This window comes from Agelaius phoeniceus, chromosome 1 (assembly GCF_051311805.1).
Source record: "Agelaius phoeniceus isolate bAgePho1 chromosome 1, bAgePho1.hap1, whole genome shotgun sequence".
NCBI classification, from domain to species: domain Eukaryota; kingdom Metazoa; phylum Chordata; class Aves; order Passeriformes; family Icteridae; genus Agelaius; species Agelaius phoeniceus.
Genome location: NC_135265.1, coordinates 15,755,768 through 15,774,280, shown reverse-complemented (window position 1 = coordinate 15,774,280; position 18,513 = coordinate 15,755,768). Strand labels below are relative to the sequence as shown.

General features: G+C 46.9%; 1 protein-coding gene across 3 annotated transcripts in view; it reads left to right on the top strand.

Moving 5' to 3' along the window:
* Window positions 1–18,513, top strand: part of JCAD (junctional cadherin 5 associated) — a 60,037-nt gene that overhangs the window by 12,722 nt on the left and 28,802 nt on the right. Inside the window, exon 1 of one of the 3 annotated variants that reach the window (XM_054642322.2) lies at window positions 18,037–18,174. The exons of the other annotated variants lie outside the window; for them this stretch is intronic. The gene's annotated coding sequence lies outside the window, so the exon portion shown is untranslated. Of the gene's footprint in view, window positions 1–18,036; window positions 18,175–18,513 lie in introns of those variants that run through there. 3 annotated transcript variants of the gene reach the window in all.

Here is an 18,513-nt window from a genome sequence, read left to right as displayed (position 1 = left end):
CAGCCTGAATCCCTGGGGACCCTTTGCATGAAATTTTCATCACATTAATGTGAACACAAGACCCTTCTTATAGACTACTAAAGACACCACCCTGTTTTTTCACAAATCCCTCCAAAAAGGTTTCAGTCTCTACTGAGCCTGTCCCCAGTTTGGAGATGGGAATATTTTGACTCCTTTCCCCAACCCACTCAAAGGGGCCAATGAACCCCAGAGTCACAGAAACCTTTTCTCCCCTCCTGTCCTCTGCCAGCCTGGGACCCCTGGGATGGAAAGGACAGGGGAAGGACCCTTGCTCCAAGTGGCGCTGGAGTCTTGTGCCCTGGGAGAGCCATTCCCACATTGCTGCTCCTTCCCCCCAAAGCCCAGTGCCACCCCACAGCTGCTCACCCCCGGGGACACCAAGGGCCTTCACAGCCCCTGACCACCCCCACTGACCACAGGGGGACACAGCATTGCATCCTGAGTAAAAGATTGACACAAATCCCACAGTCCTGATTAGCCACCCCTCTAATCCCCGTGATGTCAGCAGGGTTTTGCCTGGCAGGATTTGGCCCATGGCCAAAGAGCTCTGGGTTTCATAGTCCTGGCTCTGGCTGCTGGTGGCAGGAGTGGACCTGCAGGAGGAGCCTGAGCTGGTGTTTTAGATACCCAGCAAGATTTACTGCCAAGTTTTGTTCATCTTTGTGGGAAAGGTATTTCATGAAGAATGCAAAAAAATCCTACCATGCAGTTCCTCTTTAACTACACAGCACATACATATATGTATATGGACATGGGTTTGATGATATCTATGTGCATAAATACATATATATATATATATATATATAGTAAGTATACAGTTTTCATGGCTTTTACAAGCACAGTTTCAGGGGACAAGACAAGGTACATGAGCGGTGGGGGGAGGAAAGGAAGAGATGGAAGGAGAGGAAACTGCTATTGTACACAGCAGCTCTTTTCTAACCCCCATTTTTTACACTGATGGAATGCACCCAGTGACTGTTTCTACTATTTAAGGAAAAAGGTTCCTATACAAAATCCTGTGGTTTTGAAGTGATCCTTTTATAGGCATAAAAAGATTTTTCCATATCCCTCTGTTTGATTTCTTTTCTTTTACTCAGACCTGGCTACTCAAATAGATATTTGCAGAATATCATGCACTGGAATCAGACACTTCATTCCTATTCTTGGTACTGGAGATCAAATATCCCACCAATTTACCACATAAAGCCATGGGGATGCAAACTGAAGTCAGTTTAGCTGCAGGGCAGTGCAAGAGAGAGTTGAATTTCGTCCGGCACCCATCCCAGGGGTCCTGGTGCTGGCAGTGACCCATCACAGAAATGAATGTGCTATATGTTCCACAGCAGGTTTGCCTCTCTCAGGCTTCTCACTGGTGGTGAATATTAATGGTGTTTGTAATCTCATTACTTGGAATAAGAATAACTATATGTTAACCTTGAGTTAATAACACAGGGGTTAAGGCTTCATGTCCTAAACAGCAGTTGGATGCAATGCTCAGCCTGCACCTGGAGCAGGGACCTGAACACTCATTTCACATGTCCCAGAAGTGGGAAATGTGGCATTCCCATCTGTTCGGGCCCAAAACGTGGTGGGCACATCCAGGACAGCGAGGTGCTGGCAGTGATGTGTGATGGGGCTGTGGTGTGGGGTGGCTGGGCTGTGTTTGTGGCCTCTCCTGGGCAAGACTCGTGCAGGCAGCACACATCATGTGCAGGGTCTCAGCTGGGACACACAGCCCAAGGGCAGATGCTGAGCTGCTTGGCCCAGCTAAAATCCTGGCATGCAAAGCAAACCCTGGAGAATTACAAGCAGGTCCTGAGACACCTGAGAGTTCCCTGTCTCTCGGGGGAATTGGGCACAAGGGCCAAGCTGGGGATCCAAAAGCAGCACCACACAGCTCCATGCTTTGTGAGAACCAGCACAATCTTTAATTTGGTACTCAAGCCTGTACAGTCATATACTGTGCTGGAGGTAGTTTTTCTGCACAAAACTACAAGCCAAGGGATTTACAGAGCTCCAGTAGCTACTCACTGCCAGATGTCTGTTATCTCATCACATACATATGCTCCACAATGGTGCTGGAGCTAATGCTTCCCTGCACTGCCACAGAGACGTGCCTGGTACCACCAGTTTGTGCAGACATAAATAACAACCTGTCCAAGCATCTCCCCTGCAAGTGCTGGGGGAAGGGGCAAGGACATGTGATCCAGATGGAAATACAACCAGGGGCTGTGCCCTTGGTGGATTTAAGTTATGTAATTTGATCTCAATGCAACATGAGAGGAAGTGATTCCTCCACACAGTGCATCGTATTTGGCTGCCTGCTCACTTACTTTTTATGAATGTAGGAGGACTGGTAATAGGGATGATGACAAAACTACAGCAAAACAACTGAGACCCCAGTATATCATAAAAATCAACCTGCTATGTGGCTCCCCCTTGACAGATGAGGTATGCTCACTCATCCCTGCCTTAAAGTTATGTAAATCTCTGACTTCAGAGGAATAAATTTTGATTTACTCCCACACTGAATGAGTGGGAAATGCTAAAGCTGAATTTTGGATCAGTGGTACAGGTCTCAACTCTACAGGCTTTGAGGACTTTCAATTTAAAAACATCTTTTTGCTGTATATGAGGTCACCACAGAAAATTATGTGAACCACATATGCTTCCAGCTCATCTAGAAGGAACAAGTAAGGCCAGGCTGAAGATATATAGGCAGAATGGGGATGAAAAACGAAGTGATGTCTGCCCACAGAGGGACAAACTCGTGGCACCCTCCCAAATTGTTTCCAATTTGGTGGTCCATTGTGCATTGCTCTAGTCAATGAGAACATTGCACTCATACATGCAAACCTAATTTGAAAAAACAGTATTTAAACAAACAATGAATGTATTGTAACCTCATAATTCATACCCACTAAACCTCAGCTCTGTACTCCAGTACATAGTAGCCTTCTCAAATCCTGCAATTTGATTTTAAAAAAGGAATGCTGTGGGCGTTGAGTTAGTGTAGAAGTACACAAGACCATTGATGACTCTGTTTTCATCTCCTCAGAGCATAAGGCAAGTAGGTGATTTATTTTTATTGGCACTGCTGGCAGATAAGCTTCCACTATTACGGAGCTGTCATAGGCTGGGTGGGCTCTGGCTGTCAGTCAGAGCACACCCAGCAGAAAACCCAATTCAGAAATGACATCCTCCTCAAGGATGTGCTGAGGAGGAAGGCTGTGATCCCTGCTTCTCCCATGGCACTTGGAAATAGCCAGGAGTGTTCCAAGTCAACAAAGGACTTGGACTGCTGTTGATTTTTGTAAATGTTGTGGCACGTCACAGGACATTGCAGCTCTGCTACAACTGAATGAAAAATGTTCCAATTCAAATAACAACTAAACCCCGAGACTGAAAAATAGAAATCCTTTACAAATATGCCAAGATCTGGTGCCACCAACCCCTTTTGTAGAGTGAGGCCAAGAAGACCAAGCTGGGGCATTTTCACTTGGCTGTTGCTCTCCCGGCTTCTACAAAAAGCTGTGATCACCTGGACTCTGGAATTAAGAAGACAAACTTTTGATAGATATTCCCACTCTTGCCAAGTTGTAGCTAATTTATCCAGATCCTACCCTTTCCTTGAAGGAGACCTTGATTATCATGCAAATGACAGTTTTACCCCATTCATCTGAGATCTCAGTAGGGAAAGGAATTTTTTAAATTAAAGACTGCTAGAGAGGTCTAACATGTAAAAAGATTATCACTAAAAATGGATGATGAGGGCTGAATATCAGATTATATTAACAGCCCTGAAGAATTGCTCCATAGCTTTAAATTTCTGTGCTGTGGGTTTGTGTGTCTCCACAGATGCACTCACACTTCTTGGACAATGGCAGCCTACTCTGTACTCACTTCTACTGTGGAAACAAGGCAGCTCTCCTGCAGCTTCAAGGCCAACAACAAAGATATCCCAAATAATGGCAAATCACAGCTCCATATGCACATGCACATTCTTTGAGCAGGTCTGAAAGCATCAGCAGTGGAGAACAGAGCTACTCAGACTTTTGTGACTGAAAAATTTTCTTCCCAGAACTAGAATTTTGTCACTGTTTTTCTTTAAGTCACTTGTTACATAAAAACGTTGCTTTTGAACAAGTATTTTGCAGTATATTTTAAAAAGACAGCTGTGATTTAGGTCTACAGTTTTTGAAAAAAAAAATACCTTAAGAAATTTAAATGTCATTTGTCCATCTTTAGTACCAGGTGCATAACAATTCAAAAAATATCAAAGGGTATTCTTTATATTTTAGGGGTCTCTTCACCTTGTTTGTCCATCTCTCTTGTACCCCCAAAGGCTGGGCCCCTCCTGCCTTTCCTTCCTTACTGAACCAGATCACCAGAGTGGTCCCAGGACCTCAACACCACCATCACTGGTGCACTCTGCATTTTGGAGAGGGATGAACATCCCCCTGTGCCCTCTGTGCTGGGAGGAGCTGCACCCTGGGCCACCCATGGGACCTGATGGGACATCCCAGGTCAGACCCTCAGCCACGTGCTGTACCCAGGGCAGCTCCCTGCTTCTCAGCCAGAGCTTTGCAAAGGTCTGAGTTTCCTCCAGCTGGCAGCTGGGCATGCTGCTTTCCTTGATGAAATCTGTTTGGAAACAGTGAAGATCTGAGGGCTCCCTCAGCCGGAAAATCAGATTTGGCTTACCTGAATGTCAGGTCAGCTGAGCCTGAGTTAATAAACAGCTGGGGATGAAGAGGGACAAACAGTGATGGAGTGGCTTCTGGGAGCCTGTCAGAGTGGTTTCCTGCAGGGTCTGGCCCTTGGGGCTGCCTCAGCTGCTGCCCTGAGCCCCCCTGCCCTGGCAGCAGCCATTGCTCGCCTGGCCAGGGGCAGCTGGTGCTGGTCAGAGCCAGCTCCTCGCGTGTCCCAAACCCGTGGGGACGTCGTGGCCTTGGAACACCTCTGCTATAGCAGAGCCACACACTGCCTGGTGCAGATGGACTGACAGCATAATGTCACAAGCCTCCTCTTGGTGGGAAATGCAGCTGAACAATCCAACTTGGTACTTGTCCCTGTCAGTCAGGGGGCCAGGCCCCGCTGCTGCTGGGATCCCAGACTCTGGGAACAGGAAAATGGACTGTCCCTGTTCACCGTACCTGCTTCCCTAACCACATAGCCAAGGCCCTCCAAAAATGTCCATAGAGGGGGAACAAAGTGGATTATGTGAGGATTATTTCAATACAGTAGCTCTAAACATGCTGAACTGCTTGAGGAGAGTGTTCCTGCTCTGTATGCCCACCTCCCCTGTGAACCCCACATCTCCCCTTTCCCTGGGCATGTCCTGCCCAGTGTGGAATCTGAGCACCCCCACACTGAGCTCAGAGCTCCTTTCTAGGGTGGAAGAAAAAGGCAGACTCCTCCCATGTGCCGTGGGTTGGTTCTAGGCCTGCTGGCACAGGCAGGGCTGTGCCCACACTGTCAGGAAGCTGTGCAGGGAGATATCTTGCTTGGGAAGAGGGGACAAAGACAAAAAATGCAGAAAACTGCTGAAAATGTGAGTCCTGGTTACCATGGCTGTAATCCTCCTCAGAACACCTCTATGCTGCAGCTGAAAGAAAAGCGGTTCAAGGCAGCCACAGGCTCTGCCATGGGGATTTCATGGTCTTCAGACAACATTTGGGGTGGCAGCAGGTGCTGCAAGGGGCATCTGCAGGCACACACTGGTTATGACAGTGCCCCTTCCCACAGATGTTTTGGGGCCCTGGCATGCCTGGATTTGGACCCCTTCTCCTTCCAAGGCATGGGTGCCCCTAGAGCAGGGACCACTCCACTGCATCCTCCACCCCTCCTTTTGGGCCTCTCATCACAAAATGGACACGGTGGGAAGGCACTGCTGGAGGTCCTCTGGGGATTCTGATCACCAGCCCTTACCCTGTTTGCTCATCTCCTTCTAGTCAAAAATGAGATTATTCCCTTCAGCTGCCAGAGGCTGAAAATAAAAATGAGTCAGATCTGATTTTGTATCACTGCAGTCAGACTTTCTGTGCTGTGCAGGGGAAACAAAGAAAGGTGAAATCCCTGTAGGGATGGATTTGCAAAATTCTGCGGGAAATTGGTATTACAGATAATTGTTTCCTGCTGAAGAGATATAACAGAACTTTGCAGAAAAGCTGCCCTTTTCAGCAATATCCACTGCAGTGTACCCAGGCACAAAAGTCTGTCTCTAGCATGAATATGCTCCACTGCACATTTTCCTCCTGCACCTGAAATTGAGTACTGGGTAATTCCACTGGGATCTCCTTTAAAAGAGACAATATAGTGTAAATGATAAACCTGTTAAATTACAAATGAGGTGAAATGGTGGGTGCTTTGGTCTCTGGAGCATCAAGACTTTGATTCTTAATGGTAGCTGTTGAGACTTACCAATTGAAAATGTGTAGAGAAAATTATTGTCTATCAGAACAGAATCCCCACTCCTAGGCAGGTTCATGCTGCCAGAAGGCACTTTTTTCCTGTTTGACTGAGCATAAAAAAAGACAATTATGAGTAGTTTCTTCTTTGTATCTAATTCCCAGTATTTTGAGAGCATGTTCTTTTTTTCTCCCTGTTGAAGGCACTACGTTAAAATAAGTCACCATTAATATAAAAAATATGACAATTAAAGTAGTTCTAGCTTTCATCGTGTACAGTGATGGATATGCTTATATATATTTAGAAAAAAATCTATTTTTTCTCTAAGCCAAGACACCATTGGTAGGCTACTCTGAGCTACAATAGTGTTAATAGTGGATGGGAGAGTGGGTCCTCAGACAAGCTCCTCTTTATTCTTCCACTGATCTTGCCAAAGGAGGATGATGGCACTTGCTGAAGCAGATAATGCCATCCATTGAACGAAGCCCTCTTGCTCAGCTCTCTCTGACAGCTCTAAATTTGAAGCAGCAGAATCTTTGACCAGACAAAAGAAAACTTCTGGTTATAATTATCACAATAAGACCAAAACCAAGAACAGTGTGACTGTTTTATTAATAGTGTGCTTTGCTGCTCCCAACCTTTGCAAAATCTGTGTATCTGGCTCTCCAAAAATATTACTACTTGGACCTATTTCATATGGATCGTGAAGGATAAAGACATTCCTGAAAGCTCACTTGCCAGCTCTGCTGTTCTGCCAGCAGCAGTAACTTGAGAAGGAATCATGGCCCCTTTGAAGTACGGATCACAGCAGGGCCAGAGGATGGGGCCCAGACAGACACACGTGGATGGACAGATCTACAGGAGATTCATTTTCTGTCCCACAGTAGCTCTCATCTTCCCTCTTCTGCTGCTCTGCAGTTTTCCTGCTGAGGACACATGTAGGCAGAGAAGACACCAAATCCCAAATCTTGTCCTTGAAATCTTTTCAGAAACACACTTCCACATTGGGCTCTTCTCCTGATTGTGGGAAGAGGTGCCAACTGCAGAAGGCTGGAGCAGGAAGTGGCTCAGATCTCATGTTTTCCTTCAACATCTCAGTAATAGCTTTTTGAAGAACTAGAGCACTTTTGCAGAACTGAAGGGGGCTGATGGCATCTGGTATAACATGATAAACTTTTCTTGTCATCCCAAATTTACTGGCTAGCAGATCAGCTCATCTGTTAGATGGGTATAGTGGCTCCCTGACATCACCAGGAGTGAATGTGTTGCATCGATTAAGCCTTTTACAGCCCAGCTTGGATTTAGGTAAAGAGCAGTAACTGAAGGGCTTAATGAGGAAAACAGCCTGTGCATGTAGAGCTATACCTGAGATTTATATTTGAAAAGTGCAAGGTTCTGTCACACAGAGCCCTAACTGCTTTATCAGACAAGAGGAGAAACCTGGCAAAGCATAATGGTCTCATGGCAAGACATGTGAATGTAGTCAAGATGTCAGAGCACCCAAACATAGTGCAGCAAGGGATGCTGCCATCCCAAATAACCAGTTCCCAGCACTGGAACTGTGTGCCTCAGTTTGTCATCTACTCAGAGCTTTCTTGGAAGTAAGTGGCTTTTTAAGAGCAAGGTGAATAAGCTGTAGTAGAAGAGCAACTATGCTCTTTCTCACTCCCTGTAAGTCACTGCAATTTATAATCAGTTTTCTGGCAACTATTTTGAGCTCTATCTTGAGAAAAGAGGCACATGGACATACATACTCTGCAATGTAATAGAAGAGCTGGTTATTGGAGGATTTTTTTACCTCATTAGGAATGCCTTTAAGCTATTCTTGTATAGATTTCTATTGAGAGGTGGCAGTATGAGTGGATTTGAGCCTTGCATCCCATGACCCATCCAGTTTCCACAGAAGGAGCAGATGCCAGACCTGCCTCCACCATTCCCCCTCAGGCCACCAGTAGCAAAAACAGCGGAGGAGAAAAACCCCATTTTCTGTGAAAGGCATCTTCATCACCTCTACTGTGGAGTTAGAGAGTGGGAGGAGGAGAGTGTGACATGGGGGAAACATACTCAAGCCAAGCTAGTGACTGCCTCCTCCCTCATCAGCATAAAATCACCTTTGTGCTGTTCTCTTCATGATCTTCTGTCTGCAAAGAGCCCCACGGTGGCTATATCAGCTGGAAAAACCAACATTAGCCACAGTTTGAGCAAGAGCAGCTGTGGCTGCTGAATTCAGAGCTCTGGCACATCCACAGAGTGTCTGGGTATCCCAAACACAACCACCTCATTTGCAGGGCTGCACAGCACAGACACAGCAGGCAGGCTCTGGTGGCCAAGCCCTGTCAAGATGTCAGCACCTAGAGTCAACCTTCTGCAGAAGTCCAGGTTTTTAAAGAGGTTCAGGGAAGGGGCATACAAAGGGGGGAACCTAAGTCCTTAGGCAGCAGTGAATCACTGTCTTGGATTTAGGCACCTAAGTGCTTTTTTGGACTTCATCCCAAACACTTCATTGAGTGAGTGTTGCATTAACAACAGCCCAGTCAGAGGATAAGCAGCAACAGAAATGCTCCAAGATGCTATTTCAATGCATCCTAGAATGCAAACAAATGATGCTGCAGAAAAAGCTGCACTGGGTTATGGTGTCATTGCCCCGGGCTGCTTCCTTCACTTGTACAAGGAAACTCCCCTCAGCAGAACTTCCTTCACTGCAAAACCTTCAGCCCACTGCAGTCCAGAAATCCATCCAGCCTGGAACCACTGACTTGGTGTTGAAATGGGTGTGCAGGTCCCACTATCCATACATCTGACTCTGTAGAGGGGAAGATGGCAGGTAGAGAACAGCATCTTAAAGCAGTATTGTTAGTTCTGTAGGGATTTGTTTGCCTCTATTTTCAAATATGTGGGGTAAGGGACCCCACAATTTTTGCAACTCACTCTTCAGCTTCCCCTCAGAAATATGTAAGTACCTACATGATTAGTGGTGCTGCTCATGACCACTAAGTTCATGCTCAATAGAGGGACAACAGAGGCTGATGGGAATAAAAAAGATAGGGCTGTGTGTGCCATTTTTCACTTTAGGCAAGCATACTCTGACTTTGGAGGGTAGGTGTTCAGGTGAACACTGCCTGCAGGGCACAACAAAAGATGGAGCTGAAGTAAGAAGATTCAGTTCTATTTTAACTTTCCCCTTGGAGTGGATGCAGCTTGACTTCTCTGATGTAGGCTGCCTGGCTGGAAGTTGCACATGCAGGGGAGGGTTTAATCTCCTTTCAAACAGCCCTTCATTCAGAGGCTGGCTGGCTGCTTTTCTCCCAGAGCACTCCAGAGCTTGAACAAAGAATCTCCTTCCAGGTTCAGATCTCTGTCAGGTGAAGGCAGAACTTATGAAGTCTCACATTAGACAGGGGAATGTGGGACCCCCAGAGCAGGGACTTGCCTGAGGGGGTGACTGGGTTTGGGCACAGTGGCAATGCAATTAAAGTGTGTGTGGGGTGTAAATGTCCCACAGCACCCTGGTCTTTAAACAGCCTGTCTCCTCTGAGGGATGCCTGCATGATGCTTCTCTATCACAGTGCTGCAGTATGCCCAAATGGCAGGGGTGAAGCTTGATCCAGGAAAGGAAAGGATGTGATAAAAAAGGCTTCAGTGGTGTCTGTTTCTCATCTGAAGTAGAGAAAATATGGTGAGGCAGAGGTGTAATTTCCACAGATGAGTCTGGAAGTCCTTTAGTGAATTGGAGGCTGCATAAATTTTGCATAAGGTGACCTCAGAACAAACCCACCTTGTAACATGCACATGGATGCTTTTTGATTAATCTGAATGAAGCTTTGCTAAAAATAATCTTCTATTATTTTTATTATTTTGGTGCTCAGTTCCATTTTTTCTCTGGGGAAGGAAGGAAGGAAGGAAGGAAGGAAGGAAGGAAGGAAGGAAGGAAGGAAGGAAGGAAGGAAGGAAGGAAGGAAGGAAGGAAGGAAGGAAGGAAGGAAATAGAACAATTCACAGCTTGATCAGGAAAATCTTCTGGTAAGAGTCTGCATTTCTCTGCCTTCCAAGAAAGGTTTCCTTGTAATATCAGTATAAATTTCAACAACATAACTAACAGATTTCAATGACTTTCAAATCCAAATGAAGCCTGGTACACACTGACATTCTGGTGCTGCAATCCTTTGCACAGTTGCTGTAACTTAAAAGGTTGTCAAGCAAAACTGTGTTTCCATAATGCTGCTCAGATAAGTTCTTGGTACCAGTACTTTTCCAAAGAAGTATCTCCTTTCCTATCTCTTCAATAAGCAATTCCACGGGAGAGTAGATAAGAAATGGGGATGACATCTGTATTTGCAGAAATGTGTGTAAAAGAATAAGAGAGCAAATAAGAGTTAAATTCAAGACTAAAATATACATGCACAGGGCAAGTTTATTACTGTGGGGCTGAAACATATCCCCACTCACTGTGCTAAACCTGTCTACAAGCAGGTAGAAAGGAAGGGAAGCAGCTTGGAAAGCTGACCCTGTACAGCAGGGATGCTCTGCACAGCTGTATTTTTCTTTTTCTGGTTTTCCGCATGAAGCAGAGGTGGGTCTGTACCACCCCCACAGATAACAGGACACTCCCTGTGTGATTTCATAGTGTAGCCAGGCATTTGGAGAAGATTTCTCTATGAAGAATGGATTTGAGTCATAATCCTTTGACCCCATGGCCCATCCGAGACGGCCGTGACATGTCGCTGCTCCCTGATAACCATTTCCGCGGTGTGAGCTGCTGCTGGGGCGGGGGCACGTCCCTGGCCTCCCTCCAGAGCCTGGGATCTGTGCAATCTCCAGTGTCAAGATGTGTTTGGATACGGGAAGCCGTGCCACTGCTCTGTATCAGATAGATAACAGGAGCAGCCCCTGGCTCCAGGAGACAAACGCCTGGTGCTGGGTGCTGAGCGGCCACAGCCCGTCCCTCTGGGGCTCTTTGCCTGCTCTTTAACCCTGCATGACAGTCACGTCTTCAAGGGGCTGTGGCTTGGAAGATAAACATAGCTGTCCTGGTTCAAAAATTACAAGCCATTCTCCCATTTTTTTCTTTAACTGAGGAAGACTGTAATTTCAGCATTTTGGGTGAGGCTCTCTGTGGGAATGCCCTGACATGAAGGGGTCTTGCAAACTCTTGTTGAACTTTTTGAGTGCTCCCAGTACAAACAAGCCTTTCTTCACTCTGTGCCCTTGCTACTGTGCTCAGATTCTCTTATTTAAAAACCCCAAACTACCTACTGGAGATAACTTTCTCCCCTTGATCTCATAAAAGCAGCTCATGCAGATTCACTGGAGGGAGGCACTATTTCAGAAAGGGCAATGCTGCCTTTTGAAACTTAAGATTTGAAAACTAGTATTACCACAGCTAAAAGCTGAAATCAGTCAAATAGCTATTAATTCAGTCCTTATGGACCTAATAGAAACTATGACACAAAGTATTGCTAAAAAGAGAGTTTATTGTATATTAAAACACAGTTTCAAGGATGCTCTCCTCTTCCTGGGAGAATCTGCACTCCCCAGGGAAGGGCTCTCTGCAGAGGCTCCACCATGACTGGTACCCAAAGTATGGCAATGCTGGGGGAAGGAAGACACTCACAGTGTTTATCTCCAGCCTCCTGGTGGCAAGCAGGAGGACTGCCACGGCAATGGCCGGCCCACAGCCCATGGCCCCTGATCCAGCTGCCCCTCCTGCTGCTGCCCCCTTGCCAGCTGCACACAGGTGCCTCAGCACCCCTGAGCCTCTCTGTATGGCAGTGAGTGGGCCTGGGAGAAGGCAGTAACCTGCTCCAGGGCAGCTTTCCTTTGTCTTCCCAATAATTACAGTCTGATCAAAGTTTTGAAGACTAAAACCTTTCCAGACTCTATTTCTATTACTGCTGTAGCTGTAGGTTCTTCTGCCATCAGTATATATTTTACTTTGTTTCTAACAAACCCCAGGGCTTCAGTTGCCTCTTAATAGCAGTGATTTCACAGCCCAGACATATCAGTGTAATTAAAAAGGATGATTTTATCTGTACTGTATTTGCCATCTTCCAGCTTATTGTTTATACATATATGTTCAGGAAAGGGAGGAGACATTCCCAAAAGGTCTCTCTGGTTTCTACATTACTTCACATACCTTTATCACTCTTGCCCTTGTGCTTCTCTTCCCCCAGGATCTCCGTTGTTTCAGAGTCTACTCTCCCAAATAAAGACCTGGTCAGCACCCATTATGTATTTGCAAGTTAAATTATCTGTACTAGTAAGAATATGACTGCAGCTGTTTTGAAGATGAAGTTGATTCTTTTCTTTTTCCCCCAAGTAAATTTGAAATTAATTTAATGAAAAAGGCAAAGAATTTTTTGCTAAAGCCAATGGGTCACCTCAGTTTATTTTCAGTCTTCACTGTAACTCCAACAGGTCAGTATCTGAGCTTGACACAGTAAATCTGGAGTCACAGCAGGATGGTGCTGAGCTGTAGCCAGATGTTTGATGGGAGGACAGGGTGGAACCCATTGCTTGACTGGATGATTTACACTGGACATCAGGCATGACCTGGTGGCTGCTGAGCACTCACAACTACATGTGAGGTGGGCATTTCCACAGACATCATCAACACCTTGTGGTAACTTATGAGTTCTGACCAAAGGCTGCTCTTCTTTCAGCTTATTTGAAGTCTGTTTTCCTTATGCTCTAGTCTGCACAATGATGTTAATGAGATCCACTCAGCTCCTACTAATTTATTGTTATTACAGAAATCAAGCTAAAACCTGTACCTGGAAAAAGACCTTTTCCCAGCTGCACATGTCTCACTTCCCAGTGTCTGTGAGTTTTCCCTCCTCATCAAGTGAAGCTCACATCTCTTGCAGGAATGCCAATGTGGCATTCACAGCTAAGCCTCCATGTGTAGCTTCATGGAGATGGATGGAGCTGCCATAACATCTGCATTGTACCACTCTGTACCCTGGGACATAATGCATATACTATCAAACCTACAGTACATTATTAAGGAAATGCAGGAATTGGTCTTCTCTGAAGTAGAAAGCATTCAAATGTTAAACTAAGAAAAGTAGGATAGATCCAACACCAACATGCCTTGCTACTGCATAACTTTTCTCCTTTTATCTTCCCCTACCTTTGGGGGATGACTCTTCCTCCCCTCATCACCTTGCTGAGAGGCCAGCTGGAGCTTCTAATCCTTCTCAAGAGCTTTTCAGCTGAATGACTGTACAAATATTTCAGTCAAGAAACACCCCTGAAAAACAAGGCTTAGCTGTTCTGTTCCCCAGCTGGGTGACAGGGGTAATTACTGCGATAACTTCCCATTTCTCTTGGGTGTTATGATGAGAAACTCATTAGTTATTTTCTGAGTACCCTGAGCCAAGTCCTTGAATGAAAGAGCTGTAAGGATTGTTTTAACAATATTTAGCACTTCAAAAGTTTTGGAAGCACTACCTAATTTTCCCAAATGTAAACCAGCTAAATTCTGCAGGGTAATTTGTGTGCCACACCCCTCAGCCTTTTCGTCAGTCTTCACAATGTTCAGGAACTCACACTCATATGGGTGTACGCTTCCTCCGTGTTAACTAGTTTTTATTTTTAGCTTTTTCCCCCCCATTTTTTCCTCCCTCCAGCACAATTTCATGTGTCATACTTTAGGACTTCAAGGTACATCTGACAGACCTGATAGCTTAGTCCTTACACTTGAAGGAAAATACTCTCCATGAGTGCACTATTTCTGCTCCTCAGCAGCCAGTGGCCCAACACCTTGCACAGACAGCAACTGAATCATCAGCAAATTAAATCATCTTTGCAGAATGGTCACCACCTGACATCATGAATTATTTCCCTCTATTCAATACACACCCAGCCCTTCTGCTCTTTTGGGATGCCTAGGAAGCAATAAAGCAGTTCAAGAAAAGGATCCCTGAATACCAAGTCAAAATACAGCTAAAGAAGCACCAGAGAACTGGCAAATGAAAACCTCCCTTTTCCACAGCAATGCTTAGTGTTTCCCTTGATATAGCAATAAAATATCTGAAGTTTCTCTGTTCCAAGCTAAAAAGAGGTGCCAATTGTATAAACAAGTTATTACTGTTGGGATGGGCAATGTGAATTTTTTCTTGCAAAAAGGTAATAGCTATTTTGGTTTTGACTAGCAGCTGTTCTAAGTAAGTTTAATATCTTATGGCTGTAACATGCCATATAGGATAGACAAGAGGAAAAAATAACCAGGGGTTTAATAGCACATCTGTGGCTAGTTAGTTATGGTAAACTTCAGGTATGTGGTGATTTCAGCACATGTTCCTAAATATTTTCCCAGCAACTGGATCTAAGACAAAACCTGTTACAGTCTTTTGGGGAGTAATTAATGCACCTAATCACTTCCAACCCCACCAAATTATGAAAAAGTATGCTTGATTTCACTGTAAAAAGCACTGATGAATGATCACCTCCAGAAATGAGGCCCACAACAAGTTCTGTAGGAATGGCAGGAAAGTTCCAATCCTGAGCAGTGACACTGCTGATGGGACATAAAACATAAACAGAGGGCTCCCAGTCAGGGAGTTTTTGAGGCCAGGGAGAATTATAAAGGCATAAAACAGCAATAACTTGCATCGAGCAGAGCACAACTTCCCATTCACTTGGCACAGTGATGACACGCTGCAGTGCTGTTGCTGAAGAGTTGGCTGGTGTGCAGCATGTCTCTGTGTTTTTCCTTTTCCCTTCCCTCTAAATTAATTCATCTGTATTTCCCCCATCTGGCCTGTCTTGCTCATGTTTGTGTGTTTCTGTTTTCCACAATTTCTGTCCATAATGGCCACTTGCAGGCCAGACTTGCAGAAGCTGCTCTTCATCTCCTGGGGAGCCAAGTCCTGGTGCTCCCTGCTTGCCCAGGCACGCAGACCTGCTCTGCCATGTCCCACAGGATCCTGATCTGAGCCTGCCTGCTGTGACACAGGGATGCTCTACTGCCTGCTGGGTTCATGCAGCCCCACTGTGTTCCTGTCCAGGCACCCAACTTTGCACATACAGCCACCAGCAGCTTCTGATCCGTGGTTTCTTTGCCCTTCTCCTTGCAGGGGGACAATAATGGTTCTCTCCTCTGTTGCCCCATGAGTCACCCTGCTCCATCACACTGATTTTTACCCACCTCAGGAGTCCTACATGGCAGGACTGTGAGTGGCTTTACTGCTCTTTTCTCTTCTGCAAACTCCATTTGTATGCTTTTCTCTCAGCCACATTTAATTCTTTTAGCCTTTTAAGGATGAAGGTCTAAGCTCAAGAATGTCTGACTATGGTCTGCTTCTCTGGAAAGAGCCAGGAGAGGGAGATCTCCTCAGGCAGCTGCAGGACTGTGGCCTTTGCAGGGGAGCAATGCTCCATCAGTTGTGCACATTGACCATCAAAAGGCAGAATTCTCTCCTGCCTCCTCTGCTTCCCTTCATCTTTGCCCTTCTGGCAGTCACAGTCTGCACTGCAGTAGCAACCTGAGACCACAACCCCGCTGATCTGGGCACAGGGCAAAGGCACAGCAAGAAGCAACATCTGCCCAAAGAACTTGCTCTCTAACAGGCAGAGGGCAAGGGGATGCAGGAGCAAAGGGAGTCCCTGGCAGCTGCACTGATGCTGAGAAGCTCAGCCCTCAGACTTCCCAAATCACAGACTAAGGTGTTACACCAACCCTCTGGGCAACCCCCCTTGGACATTAATTGGGGCTGCCAGCCATCATTTGTTGTTAATTGTGAATCCAGCCCAAGGCATCCCTCCTATTGTCCCCAAAATCATGTTTGCTTTCTGGTGTGTGACTGTGGAGCTATGTTCAGCTCACGTTTTCAGTTTTTTCTCTGTAACAGGAGACCTAGAAGCATGGACACTGATTTCTTTTTTTAGGATCTTTTCCTCTGTTTTTTCTAACTTCAAGGTCCTTTGACTTCACTTGAGGGAAATCTTCAGTGACTGCAGGACTCCAGAAACACCTGCAGCAGTGCCTCCTTCCAAGCACTGCACCTCCCTTTACAGCCCACAAAGCGTTCTCAGAGGAGATGTAGCAAAAATTAGTCCCAGGTGCAGAGGCAGGTCTGAGATGTGCTCTGTCCTCTGTGCTTTTATCATGATCTCTACAGGCTGTGACATCATGAAGACAAAAAAGATGTCCCTTCACTCTGACAATGTTCAGTAAATGGTCCCATTTCAAATGGTCCAATGGAATGGTCCAGCCTGCTCCCCCACTCTTCCCATCCCCTAAACCCAGGGCCAAAGCAGCTTTGCCAACAGAGAGCTGTGAGCTCCAGGAACAAGGACCTGCTCCATGTGGCACACCATGACTACCCAACCAGAGCAAAAGCTTTTGTCTTGGGAAGAAGTGATTTAAACAGGACTGTCTTCTACAACCAAGGAGAACAAACAGCTCAGAGCTGCAGCCATGCAGATGAGAAAATAATTCTGGAAATTTTTTCTAACAACACAGAGGAGACAAGTATTTTATAAACCCAGAACTCCCAGTTTGGGTTTTATAAACCCAAAACTGCCTGTCAGAGTCAAGATATTTAAATAATAAACTGGAAGTTGTGGCAGCACGGCTTCCTTGATGGAAACCCTTGCTATTGTCACATCCACATGAAGCTGCTCTGTGACAAAACTTAAACCTTCTACTGACTGACTACTGTGTCAGCTACAAGGCTTCACCACAGGAAAATACAGGGGTTTCCCAACCAGCAAAGCCACAAAGAACTTCACAGGTACCCTGCAGGGACAGGGTGCAAGGGCTCTGCTCAAAGTCCCCCTGCTGCCGGTGGCATTGTCTTTGGTGGCTGCATCATGTGTCAGCAGCTGCAGGCTCACACCGCCGCTGCTGGAAGACAAAAGGAGATGTTCGTAGAAAAGCAGGTCAATGACAATTACTCCCGGAGCCCTGGGAAACCGGGGCACCAGGAAACCTGTATTCAGTTCTGGGCTCTCCTGCAGACTTCTGTTGTGACCTTGGACTCATCATGTAATTTTACTGCCCTTGTTTTCTCACTATTAACTGGAGCACATATTGAATAGGATTCAATTCATGAACATGTGTAAAAGTGCTTTGATAGCCTGGGGTAAAAGTCAATTAAGACAGGGCAAGCAGTTGATGGGCCCAGCCAATTACTAAAGTAAATGATTCACAAACATACTTTTTTTTTGAGAGTGTCATTAAAGCAAAAGAGATTTGCAAATTATTCACCTGTTTCTAGAGGCTGAATAGATCATGGGGAGGGGAAAGGTGGGGAAGCAGTGCTTCAAAAACGTTTGAAAACCATGTTGAAGACAGGCCCTTTGGGCGCACGGCCAGGTGCCAGCAGGAACAGCACGTTTTGGAAAGGTCTGCTCATGTCCCTCTTCATCCTTAACAGACCCGTCTTCCCTTCTGCACATTCTCCCTGTGCTAAGAAAGTTGATGAAAGCTGAGCCATGAGTTGTGTAGAGGGAGGGAGGGAGGGAGGGAGGGAGGGAGAGCACGACCCGCCCGTTCAGCTTTCCGGAGCGGCCACGCCGCGCCCCGCAGCGCCCGGTGCGCCGCTGCCCGCGGAGCCGCCCGGGGCGGGCCGGGGCGGGCCGGGCCGCGGGGGGACGGGCAGGGATCCGGCACCGTCCCTCCCTCTGTCCGTCCCTCCGTCCCTCCCGCTCCGCCCCGCCCCGGCCGCCGCGGGCTCGGCGCCTCCCGCAGCCGCTGAGCGCGGCGGCCCCCGCGGGTCCTGCGCGGCGCCCGGAGCGGTGAGTGCCGGGCCGGGAGCGGGCGGCGGGGGAGGCGGGAGGCGAAGGGCAGGGCAGGACGGCGGCGCTCGGCGGTGTCCCGGAGCGGACGGCGGCTCGCGGCAGTGGGGGGCACATCCCTCGGGTTCCCATCCCTTGCACCTGCTCGTTCTTCTCTCCCCGTCTCTGGCGGGGCTCTCTGCCCGCATTCCCCGGAGCTCGCCCCGAGCCGGGGTCCCGGGGAAGTTGTTCGGTGCCGCTCGCTGGAGCCGCTCCCCTTCGTTCGCCGTCGGTCGCTGCGGTCGCTGCGCCCGGGACCGGGGCTCCGGCTGCGGCTCGGTGCCGGGTCCCACCGACCCG